General features: G+C 41.2%; 2 long non-coding RNA genes across 10 annotated transcripts; both read left to right on the top strand.

The window, feature by feature from the left end:
* Positions 1-1,326: 1,326 nt before the first annotated feature.
* LOC124665472 lies at positions 1,327-8,799 on the top strand. 9 transcript variants are annotated; one of them, XR_006990571.1, is made up of 10 exons: positions 1,327-1,641; positions 1,753-1,888; positions 2,151-2,234; positions 2,319-2,475; positions 2,858-2,965; positions 3,245-3,309; positions 3,389-3,424; positions 6,888-7,153; positions 7,673-8,209; positions 8,691-8,799. It is a non-coding gene; the product is annotated as an uncharacterized LOC124665472 (long non-coding RNA). The 9 variants fall into 9 exon arrangements; XR_006990577.1 differs by lacking the exon at positions 3,389-3,424 and having other exon boundaries at positions 7,673-7,966; positions 8,153-8,262; positions 8,691-8,798; XR_006990576.1 differs by lacking the exon at positions 3,389-3,424 and having other exon boundaries at positions 2,151-2,230.
* Positions 8,794-9,599, top strand: LOC124665473. Its single transcript, XR_006990578.1, has 2 exons — positions 8,794-8,856; positions 9,054-9,599. It is a non-coding gene; the product is annotated as an uncharacterized LOC124665473 (long non-coding RNA).
* The last annotated feature ends 261 nt before the right edge of the window (positions 9,600-9,860 follow it).

The following is a 9,860-nucleotide window of genomic DNA, read 5'->3' as shown; positions in this document are numbered from 1 at the left end:
TAGCAGGAATGTTCAATGCACCTAGGCAAACTCCAAAGACTTTCTATAATGCATTGCAACTTGGTACAACGTTGCTCCAAAAGTTCACATATAGAATATCTAAAATAAAGTGTTTTCACTTTCTTATAGACTAGTCTGATTAAGTGGTCCGAGAATGCTTATCCAACTAATGATACGAGACACTTTACATAGTACTAGTGTTGCCACTAATTAACCTGTTCGCTTCCACTCTTAGACACTCGTAATCCTAGCTATTAACATATACCTCTGCCACATACAAATATACGTTGCCCACTTTGCTTACAACAAGTGTTGCCTCTAATTAACCTGTTCGCTTCCACTCTTAGCCACTCCTAATCCTAGCTAATACAAATATATGCTGCTCACTTCACATTACTAGAAGTACTAGTACTGTTGCCACTAGTTAACTTGTTTGCTTCCACTCTTAGACACTCCTAATCCTAGCTATATAATATCTCAGCTGCCCCCATAATTACAAGTGCTGCTTTTAGTTCCCGAAATTAATTTTGCTTTGGCGGAAAACTGTTAACAAATATATGGATTAGGTGTATATATAAAATTGATATCGTTGCGATCCAAGTAAAACTAAAAGTTGAAATAAGAGAGTGAGCTGTTATAACCTAGCGATTTCCCCCAAGTGGCAAATATAGAATGAGGAGTGACGTGCATGAGCCAGATTCGCTTCACCTGACCGACCAGGTGCAGGTGTTCAGTAGCTAGCGCTGCAAGTGGTGTTGCTTTTTCAATCTGTTTTAAACATTGCTGCACCTGAGGGCCTCCATTCAGGGCACTTGATTTCTGACCGTCGGATCAGGTGACGCACTTGATTTCATACCGTCGGATCAGGTGACGTGGCGGAAGGTGGGCCGCCCGTTTTCCAGATCGTTGACTATGGACCGTCCGATCCGTCGCTGGACACTGCTCACGTGATCCGAGCCGTTCGTTGCCATAGAGCCCTCCAACAACATCTCTTCACCCTCCGTGATATACCCGCTCCGTTGCTGATTGTAGGCCTGCTTTTCGCGGGACCCAAAGATCAGCGACTGAGTGTTCAATGACCCAAACAGTAACGCGCGGTGGTTGCCCCAGTAATTTCCATGCCCACCAGCGGCAAAACTGTCTTTCCATCTTCATTTCACAGTGGAGGAGGACGGTCTGGGCCGTGCGTGGCGATCTGCGTTTCGCCGGCGGGTATGGTCTCGCCGGCCATGGCGGGCCCTCTCTCTCGTCGATGGAGAGAGGCGGAGGTTGCCCTGCGCGGCCCCTCATCCCTCAAATCCTATCCTCAGGGTGACTCTCCTCCTTTTCCCTCCATGGCGCTGGTTGTATACTGCGCGCAGATGCGAAGATGTGGGCGTTCGCGGCGGCGGTTGTTGAGCGGAAGGGCCTCCACGGTGGATGTTCTGCTCCAAGACGCAGTGCGCGAGATCGAGGACCATGAGAGGACGCTAGCCAGCAGCCTCCGTGGCCGTCAGCTTGAAACCCTAGCCGCCGCCGCTCGTTCTTCTCCTCCGGCATCCTCTCCCCACCGGGGCGTTCTCGTTCGAGGAGGAGCGCCCCACTCAAATCAGTGCCGCCCCTCACCACCTCCAGCGCCCACGGAGGCTCCAACTGCAACATGTCCTAGCCAAGGTCACCCACCTCCCACTGCCTCTTTTCTTCTTCCTCATGCAGTAAATAATCCGGGGCTCCTCTTTATTGCTGGCCTATGGGCATGACCACGGGAGGAAGGGATCAAGGAAGGCATGCTCCGGTGGGGAAGAAGTGCGCTCATGCTCTCAGCTCTAGCACCCGTTCCAGGAGCTCCCTCTTCTCATGCTCATGCTCCTGCCCTAGTCGTTCATGGGGCCTTGAACCCCACCTGCAGGTTGATCTCCTCTTTCACAACAATTTTTACATGTATTAGAGTCTCTAATGTTCAGCAGATGGAGGGAATGTACTAGGTGCTATGGTTTGTGATTTTGGTGCATAGCACGTGCTTGTTGTTATGCCTATGAAAAGCACACCAATATATTTTCAGATTTCTCTTTTGGTCTATGTGGGCTAACACAATTTATTCAGCTGATTAACTAATTTACTCCCTTTTCATGTTTTTGTTTGTGTTGATTCTTCTTTTGACATCTCCGCAGGTTCCTGTTGTCTTTGCTGTGTTTGTCTTGGATGATCTGGGTGTTGGTAAACTTTCTGTGGCTGCTCTCACCACGGATCTGTAGGTTGAGACATTTTCCCCTTCCGGCTCTTTTATCATTCGGATTCATTAGGCTCTTATTCCTAATTTCTACAATGATTTGGTACAGATGCATAGAGACTTACGTCATGAGAGTAAGTCTCGATCAAGAAAAGGGATTATGGCTATGACTGGGTTGTGGAAGGTTTTGGTTTTAAAGGTAGAGCACGCTTTGCATGAACTAATACACATGATTTAACCACCATTCGTGCTAAATAACATATTAGGTAAGTGCGGGTGTGAGGAAGTTGTTTTGCTTTTGTTAGAAAATACATATGTTTGTTCCAAAATGTTTGTTCTAGATGACATATTAGTAGACTATGACCCCTTGGTCATGTACATATTTATTCGAATATTTATACATTGTGGAGTAAATACTTATATTTACAATTTTCTTGTTTTCTAGAATGGAATTTTAGTTTCACACATTATAATTCTTTGGTCATGTGCATTACAATTGCTTTTATTTACTTTAGTTGTAGATAGTAATAGTATGACTTGAAGACAATATAATGCTTTGGTCATGTGCTGTACAATTGCTTTTACTATTTTTGTTGTAGATAGTATGACTTGAACACGATATAATGCCTTTTTTCATGTGCAGTGCAGCCGACGAGTTGCGCGTGCTGAGCTTGTGACACCATCGGAATTCAGAATATGTGTGCATTATGTTTCGGTATAAACAGAATCAAGGACCAGAAATTTATGACTGAATCGGTGAGTTCACCCAATAATTTCTCAATTACTACTACTATATTAATTTTCTTTCTAGACTTCTGTTTTGTTGGTTAGTGATTGTGTGATAATAACCTATCGTACTGGTATGGATATGACCAACCCACTACTGATAGTTTTCACTAACTGAAGATTATGACCAAAAATAAGAAAGAGATCAACTTTGTCCCTGTAACTGTAATTCCATGTGTTCTTTTATGTATATTGGTACCCCTGGTGTTCAGTTTGTAATCCTCTTCTTTTATCATCTCCAAAAAATAGGTCTGACCCATTGCCACCCAATACTGTCCAGCACCACTAGTGCAAGAAGTAGAACACTACCATAGGTATGCAGGATGCATGGTATCTTAGATTTTCCATTTGGTATAGCTATTTGACTTAATTACATGCAAATTTAATATGAAGGTCACGTTTTGGTAGTCAAGTACTTTTGCAAAAAAGGTAATCGGTGTTTTTCTATCTTCTGCATACATGTTTACTTTGTGAATTTCACTCTTGGAGCAGACATGATCACATGAACAACATAGAGTAGTTTTCTGATTGCATTTTGATGTATACTAGACCATTAGAGCGCGCTTCGCTGCGCCCGCCCATCTTCTGACAATAAAAATAATAATGATAATTATAATAATATGAAAAAATACCTGAAAAATATGTATCTCAGTAATGTTATCTTTAGTTCGTGATTACAACTTTACTATAGTATTAAACAACCGGGATACAGTTATGCGGCTATCATATGAAACTTGCTCATATGCTCACATCTACAACTTTTCTTAGTTTAGAGGATCCTTTTTGTAGATGCCCCAAACTTCAAATCTGAGTTTAAACACTTCATATTTCAATTCCTCGAAAGCTCCGAGGGCTGAAATGGTCCTTCCACGGCTCGTTCACATGCCTAAGCTTGTTCACTCAGACAAAAACCTACATCGGGCTCCACAACTTTCTCAATTAATTTGCTTGATTGCCTTGTAAAATATGCTGATTACTGAAAGCACATTGTACACCTGACTTATAAAATAAAACTGTTTAAAAAAGGGACAGAGAGCAGTTCCAAAACATGGTTATATCGTTTCAAGTGCATAAGAAGAGCGATATATAGGATGGCTGCGGGGCGATATATAAGATGACTTAATGGTAGACACTTTGGATAAGAAATATCACCTATAGCAAAAAAAGAAAACAAAATATACAAAATAGTTTCTACAATTTGGTCAGAACATAGACATTTTTTACATGGCCGTGATACCAAGTTACCAACACCACAGTTTTCAAAGATAGTACACATTACATTATACCCATATAAATCTGCATATCCCTGCATTGCTAAATGATGAGTTAAGCATTGACCAACAGGGAATGATCCTTCTGTTAGCTATACATTGTTAGATAGATGAGACTTCTCCAACATTTTTTTTGCGGATAACACCCTTCCAATTTATCCGCACGATTCACCTACCACTCATACACAGGTAGGCCAGCTGAACACCCTGATCTCTAACCACGAAACCATATGCTAAATGATCAATTTGCGGCTGGCTAGATTTCAGAACCCTCAAAATAAACACAAAACTGCATTTAACAGTCTGAAAATGGAAAGGAAGACTTGTAACTCGGTATGTTATAACAAAAGGACCCTTATTGATTTGTTGGCACCTTGTACTTTCTTCTCTCCTCAAATTAGTTGTTCGGACCCTTTTTCTTAGTAGATTACAGATCATTCCAGTGTAAGAGAAAAAGAAGAGAGGGAGACAGATCCGATGGGTTTGGAGCTTCTCGAGCTACAAAAACTGCTCACCAAAAAGCTTGATCCCCTGTAATCGCAACGATGAAGCATTATATTCTCTAATCTGATGAATATGCTAATCCACATGGTTGATTTACGAAAGGCATACGATAATAACTTCTGTTCTCACTGGCTAATGATGAATACTATATAACCTCAAAAGTTTAAAGATTACTAAACAATAAGTTACTTCATACAAAATTCAGTAAACACATAATACATGAAAAACACTCCGTATTTAAATGGGCATTATGAGAAATACCAGATTGCTTGGTATTTGTAAAATTCCCAACATATAAATTGTTGAACAATTGAAACGAACGAGTCTGGACACCTTCAGTTCTCTACTTCTCTTAGAGGCTCATGTCAGAAGTTAAAAACTCCATAGTGTCAACTTAGTTCCTGCATATTAATGCAAGAAGCACAGAATCTGAATCTACAGAAGAGGACAAAAAGATTCATATAGACTCCAAAGGATTAATCGAATTGGTATAGAAATAACTTGCAACCACTCGGTCATCTTGTTGTCCTAAAATCATAATGCTTAGCATCAAACTGAGAACCCCTTTGTTCCATTCCAGTTATGGTTGTATTAAATAAATAAAAAAGGAGCATGTTAACAAGATTTTTTTGGTAAAGATGCTGAAAGCTATAACCAAAAATTTAGCGAAACTAATCAGCAATTCAAAAACACGTCGTATAAGGGTGACAATAGGCTAATGAGCAAAACATGAGCTGCATCGCCAACAGATGGCAAAGCTAACGGAGCAACAAGAACATGCAATTGCTTTATCATGTATGCTAGTATCACACCATTATATTGTAAGGTAGTCCTTCACTCCTTGCAACCCACATGACCCAGCCAAAATGTAGGATAGTAATTATATTTATTAGTTTTCTTGTGAGAAATACTTGCCTCCGGTACTCAACGAATCAACATCAATCTGGATCATCACACAGCCCCTGGTTAAAGTTCACAAACTCGAGTGCTGCAACAACCTGGCATGTACACACCCGCCTCCCTGTTTTCAATCCAATACTTAAAGCTTGGGCCTTAAGATCCAATTAATGGAATGATCCAACCATAGGAAGAACGCAGGGAGGAGTGAATTCCCCAAATACATTGCAGATCCGTAATTCCGCACCAACCCCATGAGATCTACTACCTAGGAAAAAACGATGGCTATCAGATAAATGACACGAAGAAATGGAGAGATTAAACCTGAAAAACGAATCCTGTGAGTGAGAGCGAGAAGCTTGGAAGTTGGGTGTGCGTGTGCCAGTATCGTTGCCCCGTGAGAGAGACGTACAGGCAAGGAGTGATTGCCAAATGATGATGACGCGGTGAGGCCCTTTGTTTCGCCCCCGAGGCGACGAAGCGTATATACACCGACGAGAAAGTAACGTCCCTCCATTCATCTCTGCCGGTTCTTGCATTAGTGCTGGTTTCAATCGCCGCCGGCGCATCATCGCCATCAACGCTTCACCTGTCCCTGAGGCATTGATCTGCGACTCTGTGAGGCCGTCATCGCCTCGTCTGCCTCTCTGCATCGACCGCATCTTCACTTGTATGGGCCATTTTGGTTTTCTCACAGACAGAAATGGACCGGAGCGCCTCAAGTACATGACGGCCTCGACGAATTTGGGCCCAACTAACCAGGGAACTCTCAGGTCGGTGCGCGGAGTAGCAGCCCAAGTAAATTTGGGCCAGTTTTTGACAGGAACTGATGGTCGGTACAGGCAAGTACAACGTTTCGTCTAAGCGGGAATGATCTACACCATCCACGCGCATGATCGGACGGTTCTAAACGCAAAATCGCTGTGCAGGGCTCTAGCTGGTTACATTTTACTGTTAACTAATAGATATTTATTAACCACCAGCAATTTGTAGATAATAACTTTGACCTGCTGTTAAATCACGTCTTAAATATGTAGGACCTGTCATAATTTCGTAATCAAAATTTTGTAGAAGTTGTTGTTTTCATTCTTTTGGGTCATACTTAACCCATGAGTGTATCTTTATTACTTTTAATTGTGGTTTTGAACTGATTGTGTTACAACTTGAGCATCTGTCCCTAGAGGTCAATATCGATTCTAATTTACGGATTTTCTTTGCAGCTCATTGAGTTGTACCTTGATTTCAGCTGCAATTTATACGACATCTTGACCTCCCTTTCTTATAAATTTCACGCCACAACAAGCTCTGGATGATGAAGTGCAGATCTTGATGATGTGTTCTACCTGACTAAGTGCATTTTATCTCTGGGTTGCGGTTTTATATTCTCTGGAAACAAAAACAAAGATAAAGAAGCACTCAAGGATGTCTCAGTTGCAGAGATAGGGATTCTTCTACTGTCTTCTTCACATCCCTTCAGAAAGTTCAGGTACCATCCTTTTCTCGGATCCCTCTCCACACTCCACTCTTTCCAACTATGCCCGTCAAAATTTCATTTTAGGTTTCATGCATCATAGACGTGGCATGCATGGACATAATCAAAGGATGGATTCAGGTGTCGTGCTATCCCTGTAGCTGCTAACCATTTAATGGAATGGTTAGTACATTGCAGATGTGTTATGGTATAACCGATGGGGCTGAGAATGTAGGGAAATACGAACCATGTAATGTCCATCTTCAAATAAACTTGAGTCTATAAATTTCCTATCTGCTAGGTACTAATATCAACCAATTCACATGACGACACCTATGATAGGATACCTGGAAATTTATTTAACTCGCTTTGTTCTTCTCGTTTTCCAAGATACTTCTAAATGAGGCCCATCATTCTAGCCAACCTGCCCTATTATTGACCACTGTTATCTAGCCGCCACAGTGTGTTACTATTTTTTTCAATGATGAGCTTGATTCGCTGCCCTGTATTTTAGGAACTTCTTTTGTGTTTCAGGATGCAAACTTATCTGGAGCTATACAATCGAAAGCCTGTAACAAGGCAGAGAAACAAACTCAAGATGCTCCTAGTCATAGTAAGGTGATTTTGTTACATACGGAGTACTTTGTTTCATCTTTTTTGGCATGTATCAGGTTTCATTTTTTCATTGTGCTAATATGGACATCCATGTAGGCATGCTGGATAACTTATTGCCATTTTTTGACATTCCTTCAATTAGGCAAAATGAATCTTAAGTACTAGAGACATCAAGTGAATGATTCACACAACCCTGGAAAACTTCGGACACTGGTTCTTCCTCTTTTTCTTTGCATTCGATCATTTGCCAGTTTTATCTATTTAAGTACTCGAAACTTGATTGCAGAAAATATTGATATTTCGTGAACTGATGGTATCCTAGAAGCATAGAGTACATTTGTGAAGGTGTTATGTGTTCTCATCCTCCGTGCCGATTCTTATTATACATTTGTCGGCCAGGGTTGAAGCGGTATAGCATCATGTCATGAGTCTTGCGCGTCCACCTGCTCCTCCTCGGTAACTCCGCCCTGCTTCTTATGTGGCTGTTTTTGGCAAGGGGATTAATCCATGTAATATTTATGCTCCAGTTGTTTACTAAATATCTTCTTCTTTCTGAAATTTATCTAGCTGCAGTTGGCAATAGCTTCCATGTACATACATTGCCTCTCAGTTATGTGACTTGTGTGTACAATATGTTCTCTCTCTCAGTTATGTGACTTGTGTGTACAATATGTTCTCTCTCTCAGTTATGTGACTTACCCATGCAAGCTATCATTGATAAATATACGAGGGATTCGTCATGGGGAAGCATTTTTTGGCTGTGTATTTAAGACATGCATCGGATGATATTTTTCAGTAAAGCCCATGTTGATGTGATTTTTGTACAGACTCATACTTTTCTGTTGAATTACTTCTGAAATCAACTAATAGCTCCAGTTTTTTCTATCTTCTAAAATCATTTCTAAGTTTTACAGTCAATGTTGTGAATTGTGTACAGATTCACCGAAGAGACTAGAAAGGACACCAAGCTGAGGATCGGCGCCGCTGATTTGTATTGCATTGGCTACTGGAGATGGCACGAGAGGGCACAATGACATAAGCAATGACATAAGCATTGTTAATGCCAGAACACTTATTTAAGTGCTCAATGACAGTGAACCATGGTGAGCTAATCCCTTTAACTCCAGTTTATGTATGCAGATTCTTCTATGTATTGATATTATGCATTCTGTTACTAATGTATTGTCATATTACTAAAATCTATTATGATGTAGGATGTGTTCCGGAAAAGAACTGCACATATTGCACATAATCTTATGCATTTCCTTTGCTAAATGTATGTATTCATGTTCATGCCCAGATGGAGAAATACACGCCTCTTCGCTCCCTCCACCCACGTGTTGCTGACGGGTTTATCTGTGAAAGAGTGTCCTGGCTGTGGTACCATCGAGGTGGCACTGATCAGGGGCCTATTAAGGAATATCGCATGGTCCTTGCGGACAACCAGGTGCACTCTTAAGTTCAGTGCCTGTTTATTGCACTGCAGGGTGATTCTGTCCACGTGACAGTACCACATGGCTTCCTTCACACATTCCTTGATATCCTACATAAGAAGAGTGTCTATGAACTCAGCATGTTTTGTTTTGTTTAGTTAAAAAGCTGAATGTTCTGTGGCCCGTTGATGCGCTGTTTTCTATTGTACTGACACGAGCGATTCAATGTAGAGACAACTTATTGGGCACCTTAGGTCCTATTCCCTAACACCATTTGTGTTTTTGGCTGCTCCTTCTACTAACCTAGGTTGTTTAGTTTGTATGGTGTTCTAATAATGTTCTTATACTTGCCTCTGATTATGGTTTATCTCTGTACCTTTTGTGCCCTTATGAGTGGTAATGATGTTACTAAATATGCAGATGTCCTTAACTTAATTTTATACTTTGCTTCTGACCTTATACTTACCAGTAGATATGCAAATGTACAGTTCACTCCTTCCAAACGACGGACAGTACTTAGCGTGATTCAGATTTTCCTGGTTATTGCATTACTTAGAATTACTGGTTGAGCTTACTGGTATCCATCCAGAGCATCACATCCGTAGAAATTTCTGACACCAAGGCAATAAAGTTAGGATTGGACCAATGACACGAGCTCGTGCGAAGCTACTGAA

Source organism: Lolium rigidum, chromosome 6, assembly GCF_022539505.1.
Source record: "Lolium rigidum isolate FL_2022 chromosome 6, APGP_CSIRO_Lrig_0.1, whole genome shotgun sequence".
Lineage (NCBI taxonomy): Eukaryota > Viridiplantae > Streptophyta > Magnoliopsida > Poales > Poaceae > Lolium > Lolium rigidum.
Note: the sequence above shows the minus strand (reverse complement) of the source record. Positions and strands in the feature narration are given on the sequence as shown.